At 43.3% G+C, this 17,715-nt stretch overlaps 1 long non-coding RNA gene across 1 annotated transcript in view; it reads left to right on the top strand.

Moving 5' to 3' along the window:
- LOC126940401 (uncharacterized) overlaps positions 1–17,715 on the top strand; it is a 44,834-nt gene that overhangs the window by 1,185 nt on the left and 25,934 nt on the right. The window contains exon 2 of the long non-coding RNA XR_007720740.1: positions 13,692–13,765. This is a non-coding gene — a long non-coding RNA (uncharacterized LOC126940401). The remainder of the gene's footprint in view (positions 1–13,691; positions 13,766–17,715) is intronic.

The following is a 17,715-nucleotide window of genomic DNA, read 5'->3' as shown; positions in this document are numbered from 1 at the left end:
CAGGCTTGGCAATATAGGTCACTTGGTTGAATACTTCATTTATCTAATTCTATTTATTGAGGACCCACTAAGTGACAAGTATGGAACAAGGCACCAAGAATTTTAAAAATAATGGACCATTGCCCAGAGATTTTGAAGAGCTCACATTCTGCTGAGAATTGAAGTGTGAATATACTATATAAATAATTGGAATACAATATCCATGGAGAGTAGGGAGTATTAGGAAAGCATCAAAGAAAGGCTGATGGATTCAGCCAGAGGGGATGGGAGCTAGCTTTGAATTAGGCCTGGAAAGGTTGGTGAACTTTTGAAAGGTTGGCTGCAGGCATTTTTGGCCTGGAAGCTGGAAGGGCATGGAGTAGTTAAAGTAATGTGAAGTAGTTCTGTGCGACCAAAGAGCATCTGGGGCAAGGCATAGTGAGGGGATGCAGCTGGAGAGAGGCTGAGAATAGCTAGTTCTGAGAGCTTTTGAGTGTCCTGTGAAGGATGTGGGCTTTACATAACCGGCTCTAGGTAGACAGAGGACGTACACAGCCTCACTCTGGCCAATGTGGAGGGGACTGGATGGAAGGAGGGAAGGCCAGGGCTAGCAAGGCCTGCAGGAAAGTGGGCAGCATTACTGGAGTTGCAGGAAAACCTTTCAGAGATGCATGGGAGATGGAGTTCATTCGGCTCTTATGTTGTTTTTCTCTCTTCAATGCCTTTCGGGTACCCCTACACACAGTTGTCTTATAATTCTCCTAATTTTCTTATTCTGGAAGCCTTTCCATATATTTCTCTTGGGCTCTGAGTTCTATTCTCTATTTCTGTAATGTTAGGCTGCATGATCGGTTTTGTCTTTGGTTGGGGATGAGACACACCAGGGTGCACACTCAAGTTAGTGGAAGTTTCCTACCACAGGCTGGACTCAATCTGAAGTCCCTTTTTATGGTTGAAACAACTCTTTTCAAGTTGGTAGATTCTCACCTGAAGCAGAAGTTATTTGCTTAAGGATCTGGACCCCTTTCTACGTACTCCATCAGGGGTGTTAATCATTCAGGGGTCAAAAGTCAGCTGGCCTATAAACACAAATTTACTGGACACCTGCTGTTTACACATCACACTGCTATTCCAGGTTGTGTTCAAGAAAGAGTCTAGACTCTGAGTCTCTGCAAAAGTCCTTTTAATCCCTTCCACTGCCAACATTGCTTGCTGCTGGCTTGGGACAGCCTGCCTATGTGCTGTTGCAAAATGAATCTCTCTTAAAACACTCACAAAACCTGACACATGTCAGTCAGTTGGACTCCCAGCACCTGCCAATGGACACAGAAACAAGAGAAGGGCTGGTTTCTGGACTGCCTTCCAGATAATAAATCTATCCATATGGAGGAAGCAGCCTCTCCTTTGGAGATGGTAAATCAATTTTCCTAAAAACAAACAAATCTGCATTTCTCTGAGCCTGTTTTTCCCATTTCCCAAAGTTAACATATTCTGGATAATAAAACAAAAGGAAAATACTAGGTTGATGCAGCACCTCCTATGTATGTGATTATCTGTAAAATATCATACTGGGTACTATAGGCTCATAAAGAAACCAAGGCTTGGCCTCTGACCTCATGGACCTTATATTCTACTTGGAGATGTACAGAGCTGGATTAATACATTTAGGGGCTCCAACCTGAAATGATTATAGTCCTTCCCACCCATATACAGATACTTAAAAAAAAAACCTAGAATTCATGTGTAAGCAAAATTTCTGCATGTTCTTATTGTAAAACTCTGGTTAAGTTAATTGAATTGACGATAAGCTTTTCTCGTGCTCTGGTATCCTTGTTTTGTTGGTGTTCTAAGCATGGGCTTCATCTACGTACTAGTAACCTGGATGGGCCATAACTATGCACATCAGAAGCTGTAAAACTGTATATACCAGACAATATTACAAGGAGAAAAGTACATGGTGAGTCCCTGTGTCATTCAGGGTTCTCCAGAAAAACAGAACCAAGAGGAGAGGGGTGGGTGTGTGTGTGTGTGTGTGTGTGCGTGCGTGTGTGTGTTGAGAAAGAGGGAGAGAGAGTTTTATTTCAAGGAATTCACTTAAGTGATTGTGGGGGTGGCTTGAAAGTCTAAAATTTGTAGTGATGGATAGCAGGCTGGAAACTCAGGCAGAGGTGAAGGTACACTCCACAGGCAGGATTTCTTCTTCCCCAGGGAAACTTCAGTTCTGTTCCTAAGGCTTTTCACTGATTGAATGAGGTCCACCCATACTAGTGACAATAAACTCCTTCACTTAAAGTCAAGTGATTGTAGATGTTAATCATATCTACAAAATATTGCCATAGCAACACCTAGATAAGTGTTTGATTAACTGGCTACAGCCTACCCAAGTTGACACATAAAACAGACCGTCACAGTCCCCAGTAAAGGTGTAGCCATGAGCACTGTGGATGGTCAGAGATGGGAATCTGAGGATGTGATAGCTGGAAGGGAATTTAGAGATCACCAAATTTAATCTTCATGCACAGGGAAAGTGCCTGCCGTGCTTGGTTTGTATGAAGTATTGAAAACAGGTTTTCCCAATCCAGTAGCATGTTTTACGTGAGGGATTCAAGTGGACTTTCACAGAGGCACGGGGTCTGGATTCTTTCTTGATCAGGGCATGGTGAATCAGAATGTACATAGCAGATGTCCAAATAATATTTTTTAATTAGATCACATTGGATCTAGGCCTGAGGCTTAGTCCTATCCTTTGAGGACAGGATTCAAGACTATCGTTTCACTGATATATATCCCTAGGGCCTAGCCTAGTCTTGGTACGTAATAGGTGCTCAAAAGCATTGGTGGAATTCATTAATAGAATGAATGCATGGAATTCAGGCCAGTTGGATGTGCACTATCCTGATTCTATCATAGGAATGTAGACAGAGAAAGGAATTATTCTAAGCATGAATCTGAGTTTCCTCATCTGTCGGATGGAAATGCTAATATATTACCTTTCTAACAGGTGTATCCAAAGGAGTATCTGAGCAAATACATCTAATTATCACAGCGCTTGGCATATAGTAGATGCTCAATAATCAGTAGTGATTACTATGACAATATTTCTTTTTTTTTTAAAACTCTTTTTTTTCATTATGCTTTAAGTTCTGGGGTACATGTGCAGAATGCAGTTTTGTTACATAGTTATGCACATGCCATGATAGTTTGCTGCACCCATCAACCTGTCACCTACATTAGGTATTTCTCCTAATGTTATCCCTCCCCTAGCCCCCCACCCCCCAACAGGCCCCAGTGTGTGATGTTCCCCTCCCTATGTCCATGTGTTCTCATTGTTCAACTCCCACTTATGGGTAAGAACATGCGGTGTTTGTTTTTTTTTTGTTCTTGTGCTAGTTTGCTGAAAATGATGGTTTCCAGCTTCATCCATGTCCCTGAAAAGGACATGAACTCATCCTCCTTTATGGCTGCATGGTATTCCATGGTGTATCTGTGCCACATTTTCTTTATTCAGTCTATTATTGATGGACATTTGGGTTGGTTCCAAGTCTTTGCTATTGTGAATAGTGCTGCAATAAACATACGTGTGCATGTCTTTATAGTAGAATGATTTATAATCCTTTGAGTATATGCCCAGTAATGGGACTGCTGGGTCAAATGGCATTTCCAGTTCTAGATCCTTAAGGAATCGCCACACTGTCTCCACAATGGTTGAACTACTTTACACTCCCACCCACAGTGTAAAAGCGTTCCTATTTCTCCACATCCTCTCCAGCATCTGTTGTGTACTGACTTTTTGAGGATCGCCATTCTAACTGACGTGAGATGGTATCTCACTGTGGTTTTGATTTGTATTTCTCTAATGACCAGTGATGATGAGCATTTTTTCATATGTCTGTTGGCTGCATAAATGTCTTTTTTTGAGAAGTGACTATAACAATATTTCACACAATACAACTCTTGTAGATGCTGGAGGTGCCATGCTCAGAGCACCTTTACCAGCCATGCACCCATCCTCCAGCTCTGGATACTGTCAACAGCTCACAGCTGCCCACTTTTCCAGAGAATGGCTCTCTACTGAAATAAGAGATGTGTTCACTAGGAGGTTATGGGTTCCTGTCCCCAGGGGGATAGCCCACAGCCAATGACTGATCCACACAGAAAGACAAAGGGTTGGCCAACCCCATAGCTCAAGGTGATCAGGCTGCAGCCAGTCTCCAGCTGAGCTCTCCTCTAGCTTTTCTCCCTGCCTATTATGCTCCTCTCACTCCCTTTCTCCTGAGAGCATGACCTCAGTAAATCACTTGACCAAGAGTCCTTGTCTTAGACTCTGCTTCTAGGGAACCTAACAAGACACTGTTACTTGGAGACAGCCGCCAACTTTTTGCCTGTGCAATAATGCCATTTTCTGGTTGTGATTCTGATATTCAGACCCCTGAGTGAGTCTCTGCCACGAAATGTTCTTAGCTAGAAGAAGAACATGGCCTTGCAACTGCAGCTGGCAGCTGGCACTTGGCTCATCCACAGCTAACCTCCTCAATCAGCGAGGCTGGTGTACTCATCTTCTTTGTGTTACATTTTGCCTAATTCTGCCTGCCCGAGTCAATTCAATCAGCCTAGCTTGTTCCATAAACCAAATAATCACAAGTTCAACCACCAAGGCTTGAATTTCAGGGAAAACATTCACTCACTCACTCATTCATTCATTCCTCCAACAGTTACGGAGTGTTGTCCACAAAGCCACGTACTGGAGATGTAGCTACTAACATAGATAAGACATGCCCTCTGGGAACTCACAGTCTGGAGGGAGAAATGGACAAATAAATAGGCAACTGCAAAGGCGTCTGTGATCCATTCTGTAATATGATGCTATGAGAACACAGAGGAGATGAGCCAGGATGGAGGTCAAATGGATTGGTCTTCATTGCGGTTGACCTAAACAGAAATAAATAGAATAGATATCCCTTAGCACACTGCAAACCAAAGTGGTTACGTCAAAGAAGAAGGTGTCACATGTACAAAGATGTGTAGTTTTAAGCACAAAGAATGGTTGCCTAGTGATGGACAGAATAAAGAGATATAAATGCAAAAGGACTCTGCCTTCTGTGTTATTACTGCTGTAGCTTTTCTCCCACTCACTCACTCACTTCCTGGGACTCAAAGAAAGTGCAGCTGAATTAGATGGTTTTTAGCTGGGGACTGGCTAGATCAGTGGAAATCACAACTGAGTTCTCCCACTGCCTTTCTATCCAACAGCACTGTGGATCACCCGCAGACAAGGTCAGGATGCAGTGGTCTCACTGCACGGCTGCCTTATTATTGCTTATTCCTCCTGTGCCATTCATCAATCTACTCTGGCAAGACATGCAGAGGTTATAGCCTAATTATGAGGTTAGGAATGTTAATTGTTCTATGTTGACATTAGTGTAGCTGGTGCTAATGGGAAACTAATTACTAATCTGTGCCTTTACGGCCATTTTCATTGCCCTCTTGTGGTTTTGTAGTTATTTGGCTATAGATGGTAATGACTTAATATGTGGCTGCTGTTATTGCTTTGACTGTACAATTGGGAGAGTAGGAAAAGAGGAGGTGTTTTGGAGAAGTCGGAGCCTTTTAAATACTTTTACTTTTCTTAAGGTTTTTTTTTTTTTCTTTGCAAGGGGTTTCCTTGGGCAGTAAGAATGTGAAATTCTAAAAATACCAGTGTTTTGGTGTTTCGAGGACCCCAAGATCTTACTCATAAGTCAGCTGTTGTTGATCATGTGCTAGACTCTGAAAGATGAAGAGTGCTCCCGGTCTCTCTGAATGCCACCTCCCACCCACTTTCCTGAGCTGTAGGCCCAGAGGTCAATCTAGATCTCTCCATGTCACTTATTCTCCAGTGCCCCACGTCCAGTCACTCTCGAAGCCCATTGATTGTATCCTGAGCATCTCCCTTCTGTTGCCTCCTCTCTGGTGCTGATCACGGCTCTGCTTATCTATCTTTTCCTTGGACCACTGATTGGCAACCACCAACTTACCAGTCTCTGCACCTCTATTTTCAGACTCTATTTTTGGTTCCTGGTTTAAAATCCTCCAATGGCTCTTCTTTGACTACAAAATAAAATACAAACTCCTTTTCAAGACACTTCAAGAGCTAACCCTTGCCCACCTTTTTAACTTCTTCTTCCACATTTCCTTCTCGTTTCCAATAGCCCCATGTAGCACTCATTATTTGTTCTTCTCCAGGTACATCATGCTATCTCCTCCTGCCTCCATGCTGGTGCATATGCTGCCCTTCCTCCCTGGAATGCCCTCATCTTCCAGAGGCTGCTCCATTTGAGAGCCTTCCCTGATTCATCCAGGCAAATTAACAGATAATAACTGTTTTATCTACTAAATATTAAACTCTCTCAAGGCAGGGTCTATATTTGCTTTATTTACCACTGTGGTCACAAGCCTGTTATATCACCTGGCCTATGTAGAGTACACACTAAATATTCAACATAAGGAACTGAAAAAGTCTGTATTATGGTTTGGATATAGTTTATTTGTTCCCACCAAACTCATGTTGAACTTTGACCCCCATTGTGGTGGTGGTGGGAGGTGGGGCCTAATGGGAGGTGTTTGGGTCACAGGGGCAGATCCCTCATGAATGGCTTGTCATGGTTCTCACCAAGTGACTGAGTTCCTGCTCTGGGGAGGCTAGACTAGTTCTTGTGAGAGTGGATTTATTTCCAAAAGAGTGCGTTGGTATAAAACCCAGAGTCCCTTAGGTTTTGCCTCTCTTCACAAGTATTCGCTTCCCCTGTGACCTTCTCTGCCATGTTTTTCAACCCAGCACGTGGTTCTCACCAGATGCTGAGCAGATGTTGGCACCATGCTTCTCGTACTTCCCAGACTGCAGAGCTGTGAGCTAAATAAACCTCTTTTCTTTATAAATTACCTAGGCTTAGGTATTCTATTATAGCAGCATTGAACAGACTTAGGAAAGTCCTCAAGGCAAGACATACTTTTGATATCTACTTAGACACACAGATTAAAAGGTTACATAACCACATCTCTTTCTAGAGATAGGTTGCAAATGAATGTTTTCATGCATAACATTTCAAGTAATACATTGAAACCTCATCAATTCAGACTAATGGGAGCAGGAAAGAAAAAAGTTCTTTTAAATTTGTGGTATATTTCAATTTCAGGCTTTTTACCTCAGGCCAGTTTATTTCAATATCTACCAAGCACCTACCATGTGCTAGGTATGGTCCTGGACACAACACTGGCTATATGAACATAAATATGACACGGTTCCTGACTTGGAGATGCCTAAAGCCCTTTGATAAATGCCTTTCTGTAGACTTAATACACCTATATTCACTCTAAATATAACTTGTTTCTTTAAATCATATGGTCATCTCTGCCTGGTTTTGTCTGGAACTTTCCTTCCTGCCTTGCCTATTTGGCTAATTATTACTTGCCTTTCCCACATCAAAACCTTCTCTGGCTAAGACCACACCTCTCCTTCTCTTCCTCCTTTCCTTCCCCAGAATCATTCTCTCTGTTCCTCTTCTGTTTCCCCAGGGCCTTCCCTGTAGTCCTGTCCACTGCACCATCCTCACTCCTTTCCCGCTATTCTGTGTGTTCCTTCAGGGCAGTGACCATCATTTTATTCTGTCTTTCTAGCACAGTGGCTGACACATGGGAGATGCTTAATGATTTTTGATGTTGTTACAATGAATGAATAAATAAATGAAGCTAGAATTTTTAACTGGAGATCCTGCAAGCCTCTTTTTAATGAATTGTTTTGTAATTGGGAACACTCACTCTTAGAGACCTAGGTCCCCAAAGTTCCTCAGTTTTCTCCCCTAGTCAACTAAGTTAACATCTCTTAGAGTATCTTATTACCTCAGGATTTTATCAGATTCAGCCATAGGAAATTGCTATGTTTTGTGCATCAAAAACAGCTGAATATCAGCACATCATTCAGATGGTTCAAACTAATACTTAACAAATCTGCTCAATACTAATGGTGCCAAGGTAAACATCAAAGTGTCCATATTCAAATGTTCTAGGTTCCAAATGAGAAGACTGGTTTCCTTACCTCATTCTGGGTCTCCCTGGCTTATGTTTCCAAAGCTATTCAGAATGATCTGCTAAGCCTGTTGCTTCTTTCCGCTTTCCTGACTGGGTCCACAAATGCTTAGAGAGCTGTGCAGAAATCATTCTTTTTAGAGTCACTTATGAAAGGTTAGCACTTACAGCCAGTTAGCAAAAGCCCAGTACAAAGCAAATGTATAATAATTGTCTTTGTATACCAAGTGGCACAATAACTGTTATTCATGCCATAGAGAGAATATCCAGTTGTTGGATGGAAGGGCTTGGGAGATGGTAGTTTGGTGAGGTCCCAATCTTTCTGGAAAGACAGCCACATTGCTTGTCCTTGGGACTTTAACTCTGCAGCCCTGCTCTTGTCCTATGTGGCCAACCTTCCCCACACCTCACCCCAGGACCAAGCTTTTGTGAGCTTCACAGCCTTTGCTCCATTTCCAAAGCAAGTGGTGCCACTGACTCTCAGCCTCTTGCCTCATTTCCTGTCTATGTCACTTTCACCTCTTAAATCTCACAACCAATATTTCTCCACAGGAATCACCCTAGACTTCTCTCCTTCATGGAGCCTGCATTTTCTCTGGTCACTCAAAATACCATTTCAGGATGTGTTGACAGATCACTTGGGACCCAACCCCCAGCACTACTTTTACTTGGCTGATGTTGTCCGGTGCCCCTCTCTGTTCTTTACCAGCCCCAGAGACAATGATTGACAGCTATCTGATCCAAAGGGGCAGGAAGAGGGATGAGAACATAGGCCTGCCTCCCAAAGGATCTTCCTTTTGCCATCGGTCAGGTTCAAATGTCATATAACATTGGTCAAAACTCAGCCTCCACTCACCTCCCTCCTCACACCCCATATTCCCCAGGCTGACCTGGAAAGGTGGAGGAAAAGAAGGCAGAAGGGAGAGGCGAAGCCCAAGCACCTGAGTATTTTTCTCAGGCAAGACTCAGGACTGCTCTGGACATTCAGAAGCTGAGTGTCCAAGTGTGCTGTGTAGTTCAAGGCCACCACCACTGCAGAGGCCAAGGACACCTTAGTAGGAGCTCTAACCTGGCTCCCAGGGAGAGGTGCTTCCAGATTTGCCCTGTAGGCAAATTCACTCTTTTCACCCTCTAAACAAATAAGTCCTTGCTCCCATTTCCCATGATTTAGTCTTCAGTTTAAGTCTTTGGTCTCGTCTGGTCTATCAGCTCCCATCTCTCTCCCAGTCTTTTTCTTTATTCTGTGACATCTGTTGAATAAGGCACATAGGGTTTGTAGTCACTGTACTGTTCCTTGTGATTGTGAGGTAACAGGCTAATATTATCACTTTCTCAGAAAGTCTTCAAAATTATCATGTGGAGGTGATGCATTCATCTGCTGGGAGGTGTCTGTGTGGTCAGATAAGATGATGGCTACATTCCATTCCAATCCAATCGTTCTCCCTTAGTGGGCAGCTCCAGGGAGCCACCAAGGGACGTGATAGTCCAAAGCATTCCGCTAAAACGGAATTCCAAACATGGTACCCACAACTTGGGTTTCTAATCTTCCATTTGTACATCTGCATGTAGTCTGTCTCTGATTTAGGGTTTAGGTTCCTCTGTATTTTTCTTTTTTTCTTCTCCTGCCCTTTGAGAGTTTAATAAAAGTCAGAGGCATCTTGTAAATTGTGTCTCAAGAATCATTATCAAAGACACCTCTTGCGCAATAATATATAGTACAAACACTAATGTGTGTGGCTTTATCAGCTAGATTGCATGAACGTAAAACAGCTCCCACACTTTTTAGCTGGAAAGGTATTTAACGTCTCCGTGCCTCTGTTTATTTGCCTGTAAAATAGGAATTATAATAGGATGTACCATGGTGTTCACCGTGAAGATTAAGTGACTTAATGTATACAAGCACTTACAACAGTCTTTGGCAAATAGATGACAACATATATATTATCCGTAATAATATGGTGGAAATATTTATTCTCTCTCTTGAGCGTTCCTCGGCAGTTTAGAACTCAGGGATCCCCTTGAAGATGCCCCCGGATCTCCCGAAGTCTCCGGGCCTCTGAGAATCGCTAGTTTAGCAGAAAGAGTCCCAGACAAGAGGTCAGAAGACCTGGGAATGTTCACAGCCCCACATACACCACTAAGAGCCGACCACGGGCCAATCCTCTTACTAGATTTTTCTGTCAGTTTACGAATTCTTCACCAGTTATGCAAGGTGGCTATCTTTTCCCCATTTCACAGACAAAATTAATTCAGAAGTGTCTAATGACGTAGTTAATGCTAGAAGCAGAAAACACGGGTTTGTCTGGAGCCACTATTAAGATCCCCCTTTAAAATCCCGCCACAAGACTCTGAGAGTCAATCTCTCTTATTTCTGTCGGCGTCAAACAGGAATATCACCACCCTGCCCACCTCGCTGGGTGAGATTCCAACTAGAAAGTGTTTATGCAAGTCCGCCGTGGGTCGCGAAACGGCTGCTGGCGTTGGAACAGAGATGCCAAACACAGTAAACGTCAAGGAGAAGCGAGGCAGCTGGAGCCGAGCCGAGCCGAGATTTGGGATCCCTCCTCCAGGCCCGAGGCCGAGGTCGGGCGCGCGGCTGAGTGGCAGGCGCATTAGCCAATAGAGCTGCAGGAGGTGGCGGGGGCGGGGCTGCCCTTTGGCCGCGCTCGGCCTTGTGGGAGAGCTAGCGGCCGCAGGCTTGTGTAGGCCGGTCTCGGCGCTGCGGATGGTCAACAGAGAGCCGCGGCCTGTGGGGCGTTGTCTAATCTCAGAGCGCTGAGGGCTGGCACCGGGAATCCTGGCGTTAGGCCAAGGGGCCTGGCGAAAGCCCGTTAACGAGAACTGCAGGCTGTTGGTGAAGTCACGACGTAGTGCCAGTGGCCTCGTCCCCCTCTAGGCGCAAGGGATCCTCACAGGCTGTGGAATCCGGGCGTCGGGACCCGCGGGGACCTGGGCCTTATGCTTCCGCTCTCATTCCTGAATGTTAAAGGGGCAGGGCCGGACTGGGAACAAGGGAAGGCTGGAGAAATAGCAGGGCCGGATTTTCCTCCCGATAACAGACATTTGCAGGCCTCCTAGAAGGAAAAGTATAGAAACAGTGATATTGGGGAAAGAACGATGTGGCGGTTCCCATGTCTTGATAGGATCCCCTTTGCCCTTGAGCCACCGTCGTCTCTCACCTGCTTTATCGTCGTGATTTTCTGACTAGATTGCTGCCAAATGCTGCTGATCACCACATCCCCCAACTTAAATACCTTTCCATATTTTCCCGTTGCCCTCAAGACAAAGGCCTGACACTGAACTGAACTCTCCAGGCAGTGGAGGTTCTGGCTTCCTGATGACGGTTCCAGCCCCATTTCTGACCACTTTCCACTCCCTTTCCCCCAGTCAGGGGTTTATGAGATTAATAAATGGATGAACAAGTTATTTCTAGAAATATCAGCAATATTATCAGAGTAAAAGGAACCATTATAATCTGACGATTAAAAGCTATTGTGCTCAGGTATCACTTCAGATGGGGAAGTCAACTGTCGTGGAATCCAGGGAACCTGAAGTCTTACGTTTGCTTAGCTACTAGATTTTTCGCATAATCTGCCACATGTTGCATCCAGTCTCTGTTCCTTCATTTATAAAATAGGGCCAGTGAAGGAATGTTTTCTATACTCATATCTTTACCTTTATAAGCTACTTCAAAGATAAATCCAACAGAACAGGGAGAAGCACTTTACACATTCAAAGTATTACTAATATATAATAAGATACACGCCATGTACACACCATGAATTACCTTTAAAATCCTTTTCTGGGACACATAGAACTTGCACTTTATATATCCTATAAGACAGTGGTTCCCAACCTTTTTGACACCAGGGACTGGTTTTGTGGAAGACAGTTTTTCCCACAGACCAGGGTGGAGGTGGGGAGAACGTTTTGGGGATGATTCAAGCACATTATATTTATTGTGCACTTTATTATTACATTGCAATATATAGTGAAATAATTATACAGTGCACCATAATGAAGAATCAGTGGGAGCCCTGAGCTTGTTTTCCTGCAGCTACACGGTCCCAACTTGGGGTGATGGGAGGCAGTGAGAGATCATCAGGCATTATATTCTCCTAAAGACCGCCCAACCTAGATCCCTGGCAGGTGCAGTTCACAACAGGGTTTGCACTCCTATGAGCGTCTAACGCTGCTGCTGATCTGTTGGGAGGCAGAGCTTAGGCGGCAATGCAAGCAACGGGGAGCGGCTGTAAATACAGATGAAGCTTCACTTGCTTGCCTGCTGCTCACCTCCTGTTGTGCGGCTCAGTTCCTAATAGGCCATGGACTAGTACCCATAGGTGGCCTGAGGATTGGGATCCCCTGATATATGATACCCGAGGTTTATCTTTATATCAGGCATGCATTTAAAACACCCCATAGGTTTCTTTTCTTATGGCTGCATTTGAGGAGCAGCCTGGTTTATAAGCCTTGTCTACTTCTGCTCACCACCTGTCCTTAATAAAGGGAGCCACGGGAGCCTAGAGAGAAGATGTAGAAGAAGGTATCAGCCAAGGAACCCAGCTTGCATGAGGTAAAGATGGCTTTGACTTGAAACTTTAAGAATTAATGGCCACAGGCCGGGCGCGGTGGCTCAAGCCTGTAATCCCAGCACTTTGGGAGGCCGAGACGGGTGGATCACGAGGTCAGGAGATCGAGACCATCCTGGCTAACCCGGTGAAACCCCGTCTCTACTAATAATACAAAAATTAGCTGGGTGTGGTGGCACGTGCCTGTAATCCCAGCTACTCGGGAGGCTGAGGCAGGAGAATCGCTTGAACGTGGGAGTCAGAGGTTGCAGCGAGCCAAGATTGTGCCACGTACTCCAGCCTGGTGACAGAGCGAGACTGTCTAAAAAAAAAAAAAAGAAAAGAAAAGGAAAGAAAAAAGAAAAGGCAAATCTGAAATGCCTTCTTTCATCTTACCCCTAAACCTAATACCTCCCCCAGAATCCCAACTTGAAGAGATTTCTCTGGAGACTGAGAGGTATTTTTACTTTATGAGGATTACCAGGGCAGTAAAAGCTCGGGCAGGACACATACATGTTATGAAGTCCATCTGTCTGTCTAAGAAGAGCTGCATTGAAACCACCTCAACTTGTGATTCCAGTTTCCTTTTGCATTATGGATATGCTGAAGAGCTGCCTCAAACTTAGAGATGATATGAACATGATGGCACTCTCTGGGAAAAGGCCTAGAAATTTAAAGTTTGATAATACGGTATTGTGTGTGTTACTCTGTAACTGACTTTTTTTTTTCCCACTTAATAATCTATGTGGATATCTTTCTAGGTTCATGCATATAGATCTAACTCATTCTTTTTTATAGCTGCATGATATTGCATGATAGATATTTCCTATGCTTTCTTCAGACATTTCTTATTGCTAGAAATGCAGATTGTTTCCTACCAGATTTTTTTTTTAACTATGGGGTATCATGTTGTAATAAACACGCTTGGACATATTATACTATGTACTAGGTCATGCTTTTCTTTTCTCTTAGGATGGAATCACCAAAAAGTGTAATCATTAGGTCACTAGGTGTGTACATTGGTAATTTTAGAAAATATTGCCAGAGAGATTGAAACAATTCACTACTGCTTTCCTCCAGCTTCTCCTGGGCATGCCACATACACTGTGGGAAGGCGGAAGGCTGACCTAGAACACCTTCAAGTGGATGCTACAGTGAGTATGACAAGACTATGATTCCTGGTTTCTGAAGTGTTTTGGATTTTATGGGTCAGCTAAAACCTCATTTAATAACATGCTGTCTGCCCTTTGCTTAACATAACTGTATCCATGATGTGGCTGAATTAACCACCTGCCACTGCACAGCCATAAGTATCAATCCACCCTTTTTCCCTAGTTCTAATTTTGTATGATAACCTGCTTGAGGGAGAGAAAGGGAGTGGGCGGGAGTAGACGCTGAAAAACTGCAGGGGTAGGAAAAGGAACTGTGGGAGGGGAATTCATGTACACTGAACCCAAAGACCCTAGGAGGGATGACAGGCAGCAGGATAGAATCTATTTCCTTATTTTCATGTTCTCTCTCTGCTCAGAGACAATTTTCAGCATAATAGCTGTTGACTTCTGTAACACCCTTCTGTAATCTTTTGCGAATCCAATAGACTCTGTGTTGTCACGCTTCATCAGCTGTGTTATAATTCCCAATAACTAGCACACAACTGATGTCCTATCCCTGAAAAGCTGGCCCAAAATAAATGGCTTCTGGGGGCTTAATGATAAATCAGAGGCATTCTGAATGGATTCTGAAAGTATTCTAAGTCAGGACAAATCCTCGCTGGAATCCAATTTGGCTGTTTCATTACCAGTTCTATCTCCCGCATGCAAAAAGATGATAAACAACATTGTAAAGATGTAGATGAGATTGGCTTTTGTGACCTAATGTTTCTGGTGAAGAGAGAAGTACATGTTGTTAAAACAGGAAAAATGCACAAAACCCACTGGCAACAGAATATTATAGCCTTCATTTTTGAACAGGAATCCTTTGTGATTTTATTACCTCAGAAACAAAGACCTAGCTGCTTTTGCATTTTGTAGTGGTTTAATTAACCTTTAAGTGTGCACAGAGAGCTGATACACCTACTCTACAAAGTAAAAGTCACATGAGAAAAAAGTATTAAGTTGCCAGATATTTCTTACTGACCCAGACCAAGATTCTATAGGGGTACGTATCATAGTAGTGAGAGCACAGTTTCCAGGATCAGGCTCTGCAGGATTCCAGCAAGTGAGTTAACCTCTCTGTGCCTCAGTTTCTTCATTAGGAAAACAGACTAATAGTAATTTGGACGTTATTTTTTTTTAAGTGGCACTAAGAGCAACCAACAGATAACAAAATGAGAGGGGGTGTATGGACAAAGAGGGAAAGATTAAGAAATAAATCTACCCATAGCGAGCATTAAGAACTGTTAGGATTTGGATATCATTTTAGTGGAATGAATGTCTATGTGGGATGCTGGAATTTACAGAATAGTGTAGTCTTTCTATTTATGGTTTTTGGAGTTGGACAGACCTTGGTTCGAATCCTTCCTCTGCCATTTAGTAGCTGTGTGGCCTCAGTTTCTTCATTTACCTTATGATAATGAAATGGAGGACTGTATGTCACACAGTACATACCCAGTACATTGCAAGGGTGCAAGGCATGGCAGTTATGACTATTATTGCGTTTAAACTGTTTTGACTGCTATATATTGACCCCTGTATCAGTTTCCTATTGCTTGTGTAACAAATTGCCACAATCTTAATGCCTTCGAACAACAGAAATGTATTCTTTCACAATTACAGAGGCCAGAAATGTGAAATCAAAGTGTCAGTAGAGCCACACTACTTGCAGAGGCTCTGGGGGAGAATCAGTCCCTTGTCTCTCCTAGCTTCTGCTGGAAGCATTCCTTCCTGTTCTTTGGCCTGAGGCTGCATCACTCCAATCTCTGTTTCTGCCTTCACATTGCTGTCTCCTTTGTGTGTTTAATTACCCTCTGCTATTCTTTCATAAGGACACTTTTGATAGCATTTAGGGCCCACCCAGATAATTCAAGATGTTCTTCTCATCTCAAGATCCTTAATTTAGATGTATCTGTGAAAACTTTACCATATTAAAGAATATTCACAGACTGAGGATTAGGGCCTGATATCTTTGGAGGCACCACTCAGCCAACTTCAACCCCTGCCAATGCGTCAGACTATGTGTCAGGCATGTCCAGGGATATCTCTCATTCCTAGTTGAGGAAGGGAAGAAACTGAAAGGAAAGCAACCATGATTTTATTTAACCAGAATGCTAAGAGTAAAAGACAATATTTGTCAGTAGAAAACAAAGTAATGATTTGTTTCTGTGCTACTGGATCATCATCTCACACATCAGCAATGACCCTACATAGGTGATAATAGCATAGAGGTGGAGACCTTGGATTCTGGACCTAGATGGCCTGGGTCAACAAACCAGGTATGCCTTATATTAGGTGTAACTTTAGAAATGCTTGATTTCTCTGTGCCTCAGTTTTTTTAATCTGTAAAATGAGTTAGCACCTATTCCAATGGGTGGCTACGAGGACTAAATGGGGCCTAGTTCACAGTAAACACTATGTGAGTGTTAGCTGTTATCATATTTTTCTGTGCATACAGGTGGACAAAAGTCTGGGGACCAGGTTAAGTACTTACTACATTTCTGAAATAGAAATCTCCACTATCTGCTTTCATGCTTTTAATTTCATTAATTACTTCTAAGGGCATCATGCAGACAACATTCTGCTTAATTAAGAATCATGGTGGCTGGGAGCAGTGGCTCATGCCCTTAATCCCAGCACGTTGGGAGACCAAGGTACATGAGGAGGTCAGGAGTTCGAGACCAGCCTGGCCAACATGGTGAAACCCAATCTCTACTAAAAACACAAAAATTAGCTAGGCATGGTGGCGGGTGCCTGTAATCTCAGCTACTCAGGAGGCTGAGGCGGGAGAATCACTTGAACCCAGGAGGCAGAGGTTGCAGTGAGCCCGGATGTACTCCAGCTTAGGTCACAGAGCAAGGCTCTGTCTCAAAAAAAACAAAAAACAAAAAACAAAAAAAACATGGTAATGTGATATCCGTTAGTTGAGATTTCCTGTGTAATTATGCACACTAAGAGTGTGTACTACATGGGTAGTATATGAAAGGGCAGATACAACTTTGTAGGGACTGAAACTTATATAACATGGGGGCCCTCTTGATGAAAAGGAATACAAAATCACAAATGCAAAATTAGGTAGAAAAGTGAATATTAGCTGGGCACAGTGGCTCAGGGCTATAGTCTCAGCTACTCAGGAGGCTGAAACAGGAGGATTAATTGAACCCAGGAGTTCGAGTCCAGCCTGGGCAACATATCAAGACCTCATCTCTTAATGACAAACAAAAAAAGTGAACATTTACTTAGAATGAGAAGTGAGAGCAAAACAAATCATTTGTTCAATGATTTGAAAGGCAAAAGGTCATGAAAGGCAAATGAAATGGAGATTCCAGGGACTGGCCTATGCATATGTCCATGGTGTAGGTGGTTAAGAGCAGCAGCTCCAGAGTGGTCTTGATGCGGTGGAAGACCTGATTCGTAGCTCTCTTCCAGACCAAAGTCAATAAAGTTAAATCCATTCATCAATAAAGGAGATTTATTACATGTAAACTGCAGCAATTTCATTTGTTTTCCTTTTTTTAAGACTTCATAGATAAAAATATTTACAGATCTGTCTGATCCTACATTCTAATTTGGGATCAGGAAAATACAGTTGTGTGTCTCCTTTAATCGTAACCTTCATCTAGAAAAGGATTCTTCTTCAGATCCTAGGTCTTACCTAGTTGGGGAAGGGAGCCTAAAATGTGGGCCTGGGGTATCAGGTCAAGATTACAGTGCCTTTACTGTACAGCACACTTTGTTTTGATCTTCTTATCCTTCTCTCCCATCTCTGTCATGTGTGTGAGTTTTCAGATGTTGTATGGCTGGCAGAGTAAGTATGTGTGTAAGAAGATGTGTGGAGAGTCCTGACCCTGTGGGCTTCTCACGGTTGTCTGGGCAGTTTGGAAGAGCTAAAGCTATTCTTTCGAGAAAGCATTGTTCCGCACAAGGACAGGGAAGGGTACAAAGCCTATCGG

Source organism: Macaca thibetana, chromosome 17 (assembly GCF_024542745.1).
Source record: "Macaca thibetana thibetana isolate TM-01 chromosome 17, ASM2454274v1, whole genome shotgun sequence".
NCBI classification, from domain to species: domain Eukaryota; kingdom Metazoa; phylum Chordata; class Mammalia; order Primates; family Cercopithecidae; genus Macaca; species Macaca thibetana.
The sequence above is the reverse complement of the archived record's forward strand: the minus strand, read 5'-3'. Positions and strand labels throughout refer to the sequence as shown.